The sequence below is a fragment of the Loxodonta africana genome, chromosome 16 (genome assembly GCF_030014295.1).
Source record: "Loxodonta africana isolate mLoxAfr1 chromosome 16, mLoxAfr1.hap2, whole genome shotgun sequence".
Lineage (NCBI taxonomy): Eukaryota > Metazoa > Chordata > Mammalia > Proboscidea > Elephantidae > Loxodonta > Loxodonta africana.
Window position 1 is genome coordinate 22,291,072 of NC_087357.1, and position 16,707 is coordinate 22,307,778.

Genomic DNA, 16,707 nt, shown 5'->3' on the forward strand with positions numbered 1-16,707 from the left:
AAGTGGTAAGACTGCATTCTATCAAAGGTGGAAAACTTATGAGACTTGGAAAAACAAGACAGTCCCCGCAAGTTCCAGCTCTCACAAGTTTCACTGTAAAAGTTTATATCTTTTCTGAATCTGTGTTTTACTTATATACTGTTCTAATACTTCTGTAGACTTGTAAACAAAAGGTTTTCTCAAACTTTGGTGTATTTGTCCCTATGCTGGTTGAATATGAACTTTGACCCAGTATGTTTTACATACAGGAGAAGAAAAAGACTACATTATATGTGACTGCCATATGACAAGGCCACTTGGACTGGGTATTCGGGAAAAAAAGCTATTTTGGCAGTCGCAGAAAATGCTGGCAATGTGCACCAACACAGCTCGTCTGTCACTTTAAGAGCTGAAATAGGAAAACCTGTACCATTTTTGTACTTTTGTTCATTCTTTTCAACTCATTCTAAGTTGCCCCCTGGGAGTTAGCCCTCCACCAAAAGTCTCTTTCAGTATACAACTAGCTCTCTCTATTAAGCGTACCCACCCCTGCTCTGCTGTAACACTGCCTCCTTTGTACTTGCCTGGTGAACTGACCAGCCACACAGTACAATGGCCACAATTACTAAATTACACTGCCTGTCACTGCCTTTTGTATCACACCTCTAACAGGTGCCATTACCATGATAGGCAAATTGTAATAATCCATTCACAGCACCCACAGCCTTAATAATGTATTTTCTTTTTATTTTACATAATCTGTGTGTGAATACCACAAGGCATCTGAATGGTTAGTAAATACACAGGACTGAAAGGCTGAACTGCATGGAATGTAGCTACCAACAAAGGCGGTTAGGACAACAGACCTGAATACAACCACATTCCCGATAAAGCAGATACACACGTAAGTATACCCAAATGGAGAAATGGCCTCAAGATTTGAGTTTTAAATCAAACTTCGGGACCCGGGAGAGTGAAAAACAAGATATTACCAAACGGAAGTTGTTATTCTAGGCTTAAGACTACATATGGTATCTAGGTGAGTAAAGCCACACAAAACCTATGCTGTTATTATCCGTATCCAGTGCCAAAAAGCATCATGAGAGCATAAGCTGAGCCATGAGAACTCTGCTCTTGATGACTGGTTATCCCTTTTACAGTTTCCCTTTCCCTCCTTCATGTCTGTAAGATGTCTATGCACATACAGGCTAGGAAGCCACTTACTCAGTTTGTGAAGAGTTTACAGAAGTGCTGCACCAGGAGTGAACATGTATCAGCAAAAGCGCCTTCCTTCCGAAGCATCATGGTCAGTACGAAACCTGACTGGCTTAATTAATGGAGTTTTAGAGGGCCTTATTTTCCTGGAAGTTATTACAGATAAGATACACTCATCAGAGTCCTTCACAGTCTGGTCCATGAGGGTGGTCTCCAGGTGGCTGGCCTCACAGAGGATTCATTTTTACAATATGACAATGTCTACACTTTTGAAAAGTGACTCAAAACATGTTGCAAATTAAAGGCGCTAATTAAGTATTAGCATTACTATTACCAGGTGCTGTTGAGTCAACTCCTGACTCAGCAACCCATGTATGTCAGAGTAGCATTGTGCTCCATACGGTTTTCAACGGCTGATTTTTTGAAAATAGATTGCCAGGCCTTTCTTCTAAAGTACCTCTGGGTGGACTTGAACCTCCAATCTTTTGGTTAGCAGCCTAGCATGTTAATCATTTGTACAACCCAGGGACTCTTGGCATTACTCTTATAGATTAATAATTTAAAAGACTTAACAAAGTTGAAGTATTGTCTTGTTTCTTCATCGGGACTTAGGTCGTAAGAAGTGAAAGAAGGTAAAGGCCTTTGGGCTTTCGCCCCTAAGTGGTTTTTGGACCAAAAGTTTTAAAACTACTACTTTTGTACTACTTAAAAGGAATAGCCATGACTTCAAAAGTTTCAGTTAGCTACATAATCACGGGAAGCAGCGAAGGCTCCACAAACAAGAGGGCCAGTGACGGCTCCACAATTTCCACACTTATTAGAGGCTGTTGGAAAGGCATGTCAAGGAGGTGGGTCAGGGAAGTTGTCTTGAGGCTTTATTTGCATACCAAGCACATCAATTTTACTTAAATTGTATACTAAAGATACTCCAATGGTAGTTCAGAACATTTTGCATATTTGGTTTTTTCTTTCCACAAATTAAGTTGTGATACCATCAATCGAGCAATTAAGCACTAGGCTACTAGCTGAAAGGTTGGTGGTTTGAATCTACCTGGGGATGCCTCAGAAGACAGGCCTGGAAGGAGATCTACTTCCAAAAGATTACAGCCTTGAAAACCCTATGGAGCATTTCTACTCTGCACACATGGGGTTGCCATGAGTCAAAAATGACTTGACAACAACAACCAGGTGCTGTTGGAAAAAATTAGAGAGGTGGCTAGAGCTTCTCCCTCTCTTATTCACCCCTTCAATTCTGCCACTGATGAGGATAAATTAGGAAACGCTACTGCTAATATAAACATTCAGCCACTGATCTATAGATCTCTACAGGCACAAATGGAAACGCCTGAGTCTATACTCCATCACCGTCACCATCATCATTTATCAAGAGCTTATTCCATGCCCTGCACTGTGTAAGAATTTCACATGATCACATCTAATGCTTGTACCAAACCTATGAGGTAGGTACTATTATTATCCCAATCTTGCAGATTAGAAAAATGAGGGTGAGGGCCTAAGTAATTTTCCCAAGGTGATTGTATCACTCAGAGTCTCGATAAAAAACAGGCCACATACTAAAATTGGATAATGTAAGGAGACTTTAATAAGGGGACTAGTTTAAAAGGTGTGGGAAACCACAAGGCCTAGGCCTCAGCCAGGGGCAAGTAATAGTGGGGCAAGTTACCACCCTCAGGCTTGAAGACAGGAGAGGAGGGAGCTATTTCCAGGACACTGAAAGAGAGGGCTAGGTACAGAAAAGGATGCAGCCAGGCCCCTGCAATGTGCCAGGAAAGGAGCCAGAGGGGTCAATACCTCCATCTCACTTTCTTCCCTGTCTCCCATCTCTGCCAGTCCTCCCCAGTGAGTGAACCTAACAGGAACCCAAAGGGCAAGGGAGCCCATTGGCGTGGTCCATACAGAGTTAGTCTTCCTAGAAACTAGGCAAGGTGGATGTTGGGAGGAAGCCTTATGCCTAGCATAGTCACACGATATGTGTAAACGTTTGTGGGGCTTGGATTCAAACCCAAATCTACTGTTATTAACCACCAGGCTGTATGCTGCCATCAAAGACATACATGTTTGTAATTCTAGTACACAGTTGTTCCTAAGTCTTTCATTTTTGAAATCTCTTGGAATTCTCAAAAGCCCCATTCACCCACCTGGATCCCCACATTCTTTTTCTTCTCTCCCAGTTCTCTAAGCACACTATGCATGTCAATCACCTAAGGCCCCGTTTCTCTTCCTGTCCATCACTCGGCTTTGGTCTTTCCTTGCCTTCCCATCTGGCCTACCACCTGTAGTTAACCTTTTCAACTTTGCACTCACTACTACCCTTGAATCACTCCGTCTTTGTTCTCCTGTCATCCCTACTCTGCCAGTTCTCAACAAGCAATGACTCTCCACTGTTTGCTTTCTTGGCTGCTACTCCTGGCCTGCCAAACGGTCCTGGGGAGAACTGTGAAACCATGCTATTGAGCCCACTACAAATTCCTGCTCCCTAACCTCAGCTGGGCTGTTGTGGTGGTTCAGCAACTTCTGACCCAGTCATGCTCAATCTCCTTGACATTTCCTACAGCAACTGTTGTAAAGTTTTCCCACCCTCTTTCTAAGCCCTTGACCTAACCCGTCACCTTCAGAGGATACCATGGTTCCCTATTTGAAATCATGCTGATCCTCTAGAAGTTACAGCTATTTCAACATCATTCAAAATTCACACTATCTTCTTCTTCTTTTACCCCTTCTTCTGAGGAAGCATTCCTTCTCTCTAAGGTTACATTTTCACCCTTCACTGTTGATTCCATCCCTCTGTACATCTTCCAGGTCCTGAAATGATCAATTACTCTCCTTCATGCCAGCATTATTACCTCTCTACTAGTTCGCACCTCTAGGCCCCCCAATCACAGTTGGTGCTCTCTAGCTTGAACTGAAAAATATTAATTCTGATCCTTTTCAAGAACTACTTTTCTTCTTTCCTAGTCACTTTTTCTTAAAAAGAGAAGTCTAGGATCAGCTCCTTTACTACTCAAGCTCCCTGCTCCTCAAAGCCATCACAGAAGAGCCATTTGAATCCTCTCTGGCTCTTCGGCAGTATTTGATTATTCTAACTTCTCTTTCTTGAAATATGTCTCCTTCTTTGGCTTCCACAGCACTGCAATGCTCAGAATCATCTGCTAAACCTCTTCAGCTACTTTCTCTGACTTCTTTCTCCCACTTAAGCAGGCTTTCTTCATGGTTCTAAGGCTTTCTTCTTCTCTATACATATTCTCTTGGTAATCTTATTTATTCCCTTGGAACTGACATATTTTTATTTGGATACTTTGTTTCACCTAACCTTAAACACCATCCATTGTAAGATGCACCATTTTTTAAAATATACTACATAGGAAAAGGCTGCCAGTTAAATTATGACACAATGCTTTCTCGTCATTTACATTTATTTATAAGTGTACTTTATACTCAAAGAGCTCTTGCAGACTCAGAGATTTTCTTATGCATCACTCTTATGCATACATAAAGATGGAAATATAAGCAAAACAAATGGGTTACAGTTTTCCTAAAATTGTGTTACAACCAGTGTCCAACACTTCCAAACCACTTTTCCACGCACAGCCATCAATGTCCTCTGTGCATCAAGAACGAGAGAGATTCAGCAATTCTTAAGTGTGCCCAAATGCTTTCTCTGGGATTCTGTTCCAAGTCACCGACACTCATTTTGCAAGTTTCCATGTTACTGCTTTCTTGGTTGTGCCAGAAGGTAGGGTTGTCAGGTAATAATTATGACCCATTTTTTTTTTTTCTCTAAAGGTCGTTACATGGTTCGTTGACTGAAATGTTGAGGGACTACAATCATTTGCTCACGCCACCAGGAGTAATAACCAAGTTGGCACATATGCAGATGACATATATATCAACACTACTGCTGGCCAGCAGCATTTTTAAGATGTTATCAGCTATGCTGTTGTTGCTAGTTGGTGTTGAGTCCATTCTGACTCATGATGATCCCCTGTGTGCAGAGCAGAACTGCTCCACAGAGTTTTCACGGCTGTGGCCTTTCAGAAGCAGATCATCAGGCTGTCTCTCGAGGTGTCGCTGGGTGGGTTTACACAACTAACCTATCAGTCAGTATTGGAGTGTGCTTAACCATTTGCGCCACCCAGGGACTCTAGTCATGAACTGTAAAATATCCTAATTTGAAAATGTTAAAATAGGAAAAGATGTGCGTCTTACAATCACATGATACAGTTATTAAGTATTTAACGGTGATTTAAGTTAAAGATTTCATACATACTGTTTAGAATGGGGCTGAGTTTAAAAAAGTGAATTATTTTAAAATATTAATTAAATAAGAGAATAAGTATTGCTCAAATATGACCAAAAAAAACCCTCAAATGTGGTACTCAAATGAGTGGAGCTTGGAATACACTGGTTTAATTTATCATTCCTCTGAGTATGAGTTATGTCTATATATCCAGCCATAGCCTCACTCCTAGGCTTCAATCCCAATCTTCTAAGTGCCTGCCTAATGATGATCATTTGAACACCCTGTTGATACATTAAACTATCTTTCCACTAAAATGTATTCCTTCTTCTGATTTTCCGTAATTATTAATACCATTGACTTAAAATCAGGAAAGGTGTGTGTCAGTGTTGTATCCTTTCACCATACTTATTCAATTTGTATAGCAAATAATCCGGGAAGCAAGACTATATGAAGAAGAACTCGGCATAAGGGTTGGAGGAATACTCATTAACAACCTGCGATATGCAGGTGACATAATCTTGCTTGCTGAAAGTGAAGAAGAATTAAGCACTTACTGATGAAGATCAAAGACTACAGCCTTCAGTATAGATTACACTGCAACATATTAAAAACAAAAATCCTCACGGCTGGACCAATAAGCAACATCATGATAAATGGAGAAAATACTAAGTTGTCAAGAATTTCACTTTACTCGGGTCCACAATCAATGCTCATGGAAGCAGCAGTAAAGAAATCAGGAGAAGTACTGCATTGGGTCAATCTGCTGCAAGAGAATCTCTTCAGTGTTAAAAAGTAAAGATGTCATTTTGAGGACTAAGATGTGCCTGACCCAAGCCATGGTATTTTCAATTACCTTATATGTATGTGAAAGCTGGACAATGAATAAGGAAGACTGAAGAAGAATTGATCCATCTGAATTATGCTGTTGGCAAAGGATATTGAATATGGACTGCCAGAAGAATAAATAAATCTGTTTTGGAAGAAGTACGGCCAGAATACTCCTTAGAAGCAAGGATGGCAACACCTTATTTCACTTACTTTGGAAATGTTATCAGAGGGACCAATCCCTGAAGAAGGACATCATGCTTGGTAGAGGGTCAGTGAAAAAGAGGAAGACTCTTTAGACGACAGAATGACACAGTGGCTTCAACAATGGGCTACACTGGATACAACCCTGACACCCTTCTTCACTTTAAACTACCCAGTATCCCTTTGTTCTATTCGAATGACTGTCTCTTGGTCTATGTACAGATTCCACGTAAACACAACTAAAGGTTCTGGAATTATCATTCTTCACAATGTTATCTAAAATTTGTTACGATCCACATAGTTGAATGCCATTGCATAATCAAAAAAAAACACGTAAACATCTTTCTGGTATTCTCTGCTTTCAGCCAAGATCCATCTGACATCAACAATGGTATCTCTCATTCCATGTCTTCTTCTGGATCCTGCTTGAATTTCTGGCAGTTCCTTGTCAATGTACTGCTGTAACCATTTTTTAAATTATCTTCAGTAAAATTTTTAATTGTGTGTGATGTTAATGATATTGTTTGATAATTTCCACATTCCATTGGATCACCTTTCTTTGGAATGGGCACATACATGGATCTCTTTCATTCGGTACGCCAGGGAGCTATCTTCCAAATTTCTTGACACAGACGACGTCAGCACTTCCAGCATTGCATCTGTTTGTTGAAACGTCTCAACTGGTATTCCATCAATTTCTGCAGCTGTTTTTCACAAGTGCCTCCAATGCAGCTTGGACTTCTTCCTTCAATACCATTCGTTCTTGATCACGTGTTACCTCCTGAAATAGGTGAACACTGACCAATTTTTTTTGATACAGTGACTCTTTATTTCTCCTATCTTCTTTTGATGCTTTCTGCATCGTTCAACATTTTGGCCATAGAATCCTTCAATATTGCAACTCAAGGCTTGAATTTTTTCTTCAGTTCTTTCAGCTTGAGAAATGTCGAGCATGTTCTTGCCATTTTGGTTTTCTAACTCCAGGTCTTTGCACATTTCCTTATAATGCTTTAGTGTCTCTTCTTAAGTTTCCCTTTGAAATCTTCTCTTCAGCTCTTTTACTTCATCATTTCTTCCATTCGCTTTAGCTGCATACAGCAAGTTTCAGTATCTCTTTTCACATCCATTTTGGTCTTTTCTTTCTTTCCTGTCTTTTTAATAACATTTTGCTTTCTGCATGTATGATGTCCTTGATGTCATCCCACAGCTCGTCTTGTCTTCAGTCGTAAGTGTTCAGTGCATCGAAACTATTCTTGAAATGGTCTCTAAATTCAAGTCGGATATACTCAAGGTTGTACTCTGACTCTAGTGGACTTGTTTTAACTTTCTCCATCTTCAACTTGCAATTGCGTACGAGCAATTGATGGCCTGTTTTGCAGTATGCCCCTGACCTTGTTCTGACCGATATTGACCTTTTCTACCATCTCTTCCCACATATGTAGTCAATTTGATTCCTGTGTATTCCAGCCAGTGAGGTCCTTGAGTATAGTTTCCATTTATGTTGCTGAAAAAGTCATCAATCTTGCAAAATTCTATCATGTGTTCTCCAGCATCATTTCCATCACCAAGGCCATATTTTCCAACTACTGAGTCTCCTTCTTTGTTTCTGGCTTTCACATTTCAACCACCAGTAGTTAAATGCATCTAGATTTCAGGTTTGATCAATTTCAGACAGCAGAAGTTGGTAAAAATCTTCAATTTCTTCATCTTTGGCATTAGTAGTTGGTGCATAAATTTGAATAGTAGTCGTATTAACTGGTCTGCCTTATAGGTGTACAGATATTATCCTCTCACTGACAGCATTTTACTTTGGAATAGATCTTGAAATGTTCTTTTTGACAATGAATGTGATGCCATTCCTCTTCAATTTGTCATCTCTGGCATATTAGACCATATGACTGTCTAGTTCAGAATGGCCAATACCAGTTCATTTTAGCTCACTAATGCCTAGGATATCAATCTTCAAGCGTTCCATTTAATTTTTGACAACTTTAAATTTGCCCCAACTCATACCTTGTACTTTCCATGTTCCGATTACTAATGGGTGTTTGCAGCTGTTTTTTCTCATTTTGAGTTGTGAGCATCAGCAAATGAAGGTCCCTTATACCATTTACAACATGTTGCCTCTCAGTACTGCTCTTTGTCTCATGTTTTATGTTCCCTGTTAGAATATACAAGCTGTAAGTTAGGGGCTAAATCGTATTTGTTTGTGCATCTCTAGCATGAACTATGGATTGTGACCTTGCAGATGGATTATAAAATCAATTTAGGAATCAAGACTGGCATTTCTTTTTATAAAGAATGAGATTAGAAAATATTAGTGTACATTACCCATATTTAGAAAGGGTAAATATTGTCTTATAAAACGCTCATTTGAGTTATGTGTCTGTGTGTGATATGAATTATGATGTAAAATACATTTCATGATCAAGAAATATTGACAAACACTCCCTCACATATGTAGCCCAGTATCCTGTAAATATTATGCACTCAGATATATGCTGAAGAAATACTTATTGATCTAGGTATAAGAAAATACCTCAGTTTTAATTGTCTTCTGATTATGAATGTAATGTATTATTAAAATTCTTCCACTACAGATGACGGGGCAGTTCCTTGTAATCAATGCTCCACCAGCCCACTCTGAGATAATGACTCTTGATAACTGAGTATTTACTCCCAGAAGGTATTTTAAATGTAATTTCAATTTCCACTTAGAAATATTTGTTAAGTATTCCAAATTCTAACGTCTGTATTTTGAGAATCACTCAGCGTGACGGGTGTCACCTGCACTTTAGCAGAACACCCAGTGCCTATTAGGTATACAGAAATGATCTGGTAAATATGTGTTTGGAACATATGTAAGCAAAAGTCACTAATAAAGAGAAATGAATACTTCTGTCCATTTCAGAAGGGGCAGGATGGGAATGGGCACAAGATAAACATACAGAATGAACAGAGGAAAATCATCAAGGAAATCCTGAGAGGTTTAAATTCTCTTGCACAATATATGGGTAATTGTAAACTACTCTCTTCAGGAAGACCTCATCCAAAATAATGCAATAGTATTAAATATTATTAATTTAATTTAATAATATTTTCATAAAAAGATGAAATGTATCAGGCAAAATGGCTTAAATGGCTCCAGTGCTGTTTAGAAAATAAACAAGGCAATGGAATGACTTTATGAATGTTCCTTCATAAATAACAGGAATAACAGAGTGCCATCCTTCAAGTCTATGTTAAACATTAATTAATTTCATAAAGTAAAAGGTAATTTAGTTCTGTAACTAAATAAATCACTAATTTAAATGAAGGTAGTATTAATTCAGCTGGACTGTAAAACAAAGCCAACATGCTTCCCTAGAGGATCTACATGGCAGGGCCTAAGATGAACTAAACATTCTTGAAAATATTTCGTGGACATGAACAAACGTTCACGGAATGAAGTGGAAAACTGCAGTATCTCTGGCCATTGTCAAAATCCACTCTTGCAAAAAAGAAGATAAATATCAGTAATATTTAAATATACATGAAGAAAATCTTGATTTGTACATTAATGAAAACATCTGCAAAATTATAACGAAAAGATCCATAAATTAGATCTGTACATCTGTAAATCACAAATGGAAAACATGCTGCAGAAACATAACCCAAATTCCATTGGCTTTTAGTGGTAGGGGAAAGACATTATAAGCAAAAAGATTTTTAGGCTGTGAAACCTCAAGAGAGAAGTCAATCATTCATTCACCAGATATTTATCTAGTGTCTATTATTAGCCCTGGTGGTACAGTGGTTAAGAGCTCAGCTGCTAAGCAAAAAAAGGTCAGCAGTTCAAATGCACCATCTGCTCCTTGGAAACCCAATGGGGCAGTTCTATTCTGCCTGTAGGGTTGCTGTGAGTAGGAATCATTGAGTCGATGGCAATGAGATTTTGGTTATTAGCACCCAAAGAGATATTGTGGGGAAGAAACCATACAAGGTCACCGCAAGGTATGGAAATTATATGGTAGTGAAGCAAAGTACTAAAGTGGTCTGGAATCTATATCTTCCTCTTCCACTAACTGGCTGTGTAAACACGGCAAGTCACCTAACATATCAGGGCATCAATTATTTCATCTATCAAAATGAAATGGTTGAGCTAAATCATTTCAAGGAGAACATGCAAACATCAGAGATCAATATTGGGGACTACCGTTTGAACAATGGAGTGATTAAGTCTAGTACCATCCCAGGCAAACTCACTAACTTTTCCCTTTGTACATCTGGTACTTCATATAATTGGTCCAGGACGTGGACATCTTCTCTGACTCAATGCATCCCTCTAAGCTGTGATCACTGATTTAGTCCTCTGTCTTCCCCGTTTGATTGTATGCTCCTTCACATACCTACTTATTACTTGATAGATTCCATCTACCACTTAGTATATGATTGAAGCTTTATACAATAAGCATCCAAACAAGATTTTATTGAGCTAATTTTATGGATGGGAAAGAAAGAAGTCCAGAAAAGTTAAGTGACTTGCCCATCACAGCTTGTGATGAAGACAGCTCGGATATGAACCCAGGTCTATCTGATTCCAAAACACAGTCTCATTTTACTGCTAAGCTGAGTGTTTAACAAATGCTGTTTAAATAGAGGAATGGATGAATGAATGAATGAATAAGACTACCATCACTGTAGAGTAGTGGCTCCCAAACTATGGTCTATGGATTGCTGCTGGTCTAAACTAAAAAAAAAGGACAATAAAGTAAGCTTTTCCTAAAATTAGGAGTCCCTGTTGTGCAGTGGTTAAGTACTTGGCTGCTAACCTAAAGGTTGGCAGTTCAAACCCACCAGCTGCTCCACAGGAGAAAGTACTGCCTTGGAAGTCCTACCAGGGCAGTTCTACTCTGTCCTATAGAATCTGTATGAGTCAGAATCGACTCAATGGCAATGGGTTTGGTTTGGTTTTGGTTTCCTAAAATTAAATATATTTGTATTAAAGGACTATCACTTATTCTGAGATATAAATGCTCAGTCTGGGCCATTAAAACACTCTCTCCTTTATAAAACGATGGGATTAGTAGACGGCATTTTCCCCTGTCCCCTTTTTTATCTGCTTACTTGGAATAATAAAAAGCTAGTGATCGCGTGCCTGTCCTCAAATTTATTTGGTTTTATTTTTTAAAGTTTACTCCTTTTGAAATTAAAAAATCCAGGAAGCCCAGATTTAGAGCATTCGATGAGTACTGTAATTTAAATAACTCAGGAAAAATGGAGTGAAAACTCTAATATGCTAGAAACTGGCAGAGATTTATGAGAATGACAGGTTACGTTCAGAAAAAGAACCTGGCATGTTAACAATTTATTTTACCATATCCTGAAGCTGCTGGGGGAACACTGTTAAAGTATAAAACATTCTTCAGAAAAGCCAATGTTATTAGTCTGGCAGTAGTTCTATAGTTCTATTTCATTTCCAAGTAACAGAAACCCATCTCAAATTAGTTTAAACAAACAAACACACAAAAGGTGGGGTGAGGAGGATTACTGGAATAAGAATTACTAAACTTCTTCAGGCAATATGACAAATTTATTGCCCTGAAGGATCCTCTCACAACTAGATCTTGGATATACCACAACCACCATAGTTTTTTTACCACATTACTGAGCTTGGTAGAAAGGATGGAAATGACCACTGGAGAAAAGAAGTAGGAGGGTGCCAAGGATGAATAATTTTCCTAAAGCCACATATCTAGAAAATGGTGGAATTGGCATTAAAATTTGGTCTCTTGGAATCCATGGTCTTTCCAGTACAATACACTGCCTCCTGGGCAAGGAGGATAAGCAGCAGCTCAGTGAATCTCCTTTTGATTTCTTGAGTACTGTGTATTTGTACCACACATGCAAAAATCATTGCCTTTTTATGTATAATAATGAAACTATTTCATGAATAATGTCAGTTTTTTTTTTTTCCCCTAACAATCATATGCTCATTAACAAGAGTTGCAGGACCACTGTACTCAAGAGTACTTGATAGTACAAGGCACTGGGCAGGAAAAGGGGGGAATAAAAATGTCTAAGGCTTAATATGACTCCCAAGGTAATCAGCCTATTTCAGGCAATGGGGAAGATAGAGCTTGAGGTGAACATCCACATAGTTGTAAGTATTAAGGGTCACAATGCAATGCAGTCCAGAGGCCATGAACTATGGGCTGAACACTGATGCCAATCGTATTTGTTTGGTCAGCAGGATTTTTTTAAACATCAAATATTTTTAGATAGGGCACGTTCCCTTGAGTTCAGTTACAATTCCCACAACTCACTACTTACTTGTGAGGATCTTGTAGCATTTGAGTCTGTCACCCCTTATAAGGGTTGGGTAACAATTCATTTATCTAGTATTGTAGTGAAATGGGGTGTTCCAGGAGGGAGAACTTTCTAGATAATTAAAGCTGAGTCAACTTCAAGCAATAAAATTTGTATGATTAATTAATGAAAATCTTCTAATATACACTATTAAAACAGTCTTCATTGGCTTCTTAAGCAAAGGATAGAGAACATTTCAATTTTTTTACTGACTTAAAGCCAATACTATGAACAGCCATTATTTGTTTAATGACACAGTTTTATGACTCTCTTTTTTTTAATACTAATTCTCTTATTTCATGGTGTCTATCCTTTTTCTCTCTTATTTAAACCTTCTGCTAAGAAATAAAATGAGCACTTTATGATGTGAAAATAAACCTTTGTAAGTATTTATATGTAGGAATAACATCAATGATATCTACCACTACCAATGTTTTCACTGAGAGCATACTGGGTATACAACAACACTATCAATATCTTCGTTTTACTGGTGATGAAACTGAGGCACAGAGGCTAATTACTTTTGCCAAAGTCACAGATGCCATGAAAATTCTAGAGTCAAAACTTAAGCTGGTATCTAACACTAAAGCTCATGCCCCCCTTCACTATCTTATAATGCATGCTTTTTTTGTGGGATCAGAATCTTTTTTCAGCATCCCAAGATACATTTCCAAGTTGCCTTCTACAGAGGAGTAAGTTTCCTTAAAATGGATTTCTGAATACACGGGATATTACTAGTCTTCCGTTTGGAGATTAAACATGAAAAGAATTAAAAAGATGGGAAAATACTTTAAATGCAACTTAGGGCAAATACAAAGAAGAATGAGGAATCAAGCAGCCTAGAATCTCTACTACCAGTTAAGGCATTTCGAATAAGCCACATCATTTCTCAACTTCAATTTCCTCATGTGTGAAATACAGATAACACCCATATACCACAAATAGAATTTTATGGAATTAAGATAACATAGGGAATAACATAGTATAGTATCCAACACATAGAAGATGCTCAATAAATATATATTGGTTACTGGTTTTCTCATCTGTAAAGAAAGGATAATATTAGTACTTCACAGAGTCGTTTCAGGATCAAAAGTAATAATCTATGTAATCTCTGGTAAACAATAACTGCTCAAAAAATATTTACTACTGTTAGTATTAAAAAAAAAAAAAAAACCCGTTGCCGAGTCAATTCCAACTCATAGTGACCCTACTGGACAGAGTAGAACTGCCCAATAGAGTTTCCAAGGAGTGCTTGGTGGATTCAAACTGCCAATCTTTTGATTGGTAGCTGTAGCTCTTAACCACTATGCCACCAGGGTTTCCACTGTTAGTATTAGTCTATTATTATGTGGGGAAACTAACTTAAGCTAGTTAACTTTTCTTACCTCAATTCTTTCAGCATTAAAGTAGGAAGGAAGAGCATGAAAAAATTCTGAGATAGATGATAACTTCAGATAAGATACTATGTGCTGACTTCCATTATTTACTCCAGATGGTGAGAACATGAATATAAAAATGTAGCTGGTCTATGAGCCTCCTCAGAGAAATGTCCTGTACAGAGATAGTGAGGAGGTTATATGGACAACATTTCACCGTGGAGTTTTCCTTTACTTAAATATTCTGTTTTCCTTCATTTAAGAAGCTACGTTTTTTGCTTACATTGTGAAATCTGGGCTATATTCCCTGAACTTTTAATCTAAAATACATTTTAGATTAATTTATCCAACTGAAAATTAGGATTTTCCAGTGTCCAAAGGATTACAAATTTCAGGCTCAATCCTTGTCATGCCTTTACTATTAGAATGCCAATATTAGGTTTTCTTTTCTTTTTCTCTCATAGGAAACCTTGCCTTTCTTTGCCACAAAGGGAAAATTAAGGAAACAGGGAAGCTGCCTGACCTCAAGTATGTAACCTTCAGGCAGCTATCAGTTTCCAAAGTAAAAAAAAGTACATACCCTGTTCAGAGTTTGTTGGATTCCCAGATGTATGCCCTGATTTCATTTTTCACAAAAGATAATTTGGTACTTTAATATGATCTAGTTCAAGGCAACATTTCATGTTATATTTGAAAACGGACAAACAAAAGCCATATAATTATATGAGATACCATATAGTACGCTTTTATTTATTTTTATAATTTTTATTGTGCTTTAAGTGAAAGTTTACAAATCAAGTCAGTCTCTCACACAAAAACTTATATACACCTTACTACATACTCCCATTTACTCTCCCCCTAATGAGACAGCCCGCTCTCTCCCTCCACTCTCTCTTTTCATGTCCATTTCTCCAGCTTCTTACCCTCTCATCTCCCCTTCAGGGAGGAGATGCCAACATAGTCTCAAGTGTCCACCTGATCCAAGAAGCTCACTCCTCACCAGCATCCCTCTCCAACCCATTGTCCAGTCCAATCCATGTCTGAAGAGTTGGCTTCAGGAATGGTTCCTGTCCTGGGCCAAAAGAAGGTCTGGGGGCCATGACCACCAGGGTCCTTCCAGTCTCAGTCAGACCATTAAGTCAGGTATGCCAATTGACTTAGATGTCCCCTTTAAAATAGAATGCTTTTAAAGAAGAAACCTCTTAAATTGAAAAAAGTAAAGGATTTGACTTCAGATGGTACTTAATTTGGACAGATTAATCTCTCTAGACTTCAGTATTCTTATGTGTAAGATGGAAACAATAGAACTTGTTAAAATCAAATGACGTGTATGCCCGGATCATAGAAGGCACTCAACAAATGGTTTTTCCCCTTCTCAACAAATTTATTACTAAAGTTTCTATAAGGCATATAACCAACCTATTTGAGTTTTACCTCTTGAGTGGGCCTGCTCAGTGGTAGAGAAGCACAAAGATGAAGAGATGGCCAAAGGAGAATTATAGGAAGCAGGGGGAAAACACGGAGCCTTGATAATCCTCAAATTTAATAAACAATACCAATAAATAAAAGACCATTTAAACAAAACCAGGGGAGGACATTAAATTGCACCTGGTAATTTTTAGCTGTTGGATGGATACTGCAGGATAAGATTGAGGTCTTACTGAGAACTCTCCAACCTTTCAAAGGAAAATCATTTACTATCATTTAATATGTAATTCTCTTGGCTCTATAGCTGAAACACAGCTAACAAGAGCTACTAATATGAAAAGCAGCTTCACCATCCCTTGGTGTGTGTAATTCCTCCAGGGACTGGTAATTTGGTGCTTATATTTGAGACCATACTTTTCTTTCTTTATCCACAGTATCTTAACATATATATCATATTTCTCTTCATACCTCAGTTTCAGCTACTCTGAAATAGCTATGAAATAGCATGTTGGGCTGCAAAATGAATCTTGGATACATTACACAGCTTTCATTAAAAGTGATAAAACCGCCAAATAGTGAACTCATCTTGTCCTTTTACCAAGACGCAGTAACATAAACAAAGATCAATATAGTTTTGCTTATACAGACATGTGCCCAAATTCAGCACCAATTCTTAATGCTCCTCTTCAATTAAATGGTCTTCCTTTCTAAAGAGACCCAGGTAATCTGAATTCATTAATAGACATGTTCTACTATAAGGTTTGGAATAACAGTGCTACAAATCAGTGGTGAGCCTTTATAACCGATTGTCCAAACAGGTCCCTGACAGAGCACTTACTAAGTACTGTACTTAGTACGGAAACCCTGGTGGTGTAGTGGTTAAGGGCTATGGCTGCTAACCAAAAGGTGGGCGGTTTGAATTCACGAGACACTCCTTGGAAACCCTACGGGGCAGTCCTACTCTGTCCTATAGGGTCACTATGAGTCAGAATCGACTCTACAGCAACGGGTTTTGTATAGGTACTTAACTATGCACCTCAAAGCATGCCACGGAGATATTATGCAAGT

General features: G+C 38.3%; 1 protein-coding gene across 20 annotated transcripts in view; it reads right to left on the reverse strand.

Annotated features, from left to right (window-relative positions):
• The window catches only part of VTI1A (vesicle transport through interaction with t-SNAREs 1A), a 373,592-nt gene that overhangs the window by 238,622 nt on the left and 118,263 nt on the right, over window positions 1-16,707 (reverse strand). Inside the window, exon 9 of one of the 20 annotated variants that reach the window (XR_010318063.1) lies at window positions 7,170-14,386. The exons of the other annotated variants lie outside the window; for them this stretch is intronic. The gene's annotated coding sequence lies outside the window, so the exon portion shown is untranslated. Of the gene's footprint in view, window positions 1-7,169; window positions 14,387-16,707 lie in introns of those variants that run through there. 20 annotated transcript variants of the gene reach the window in all.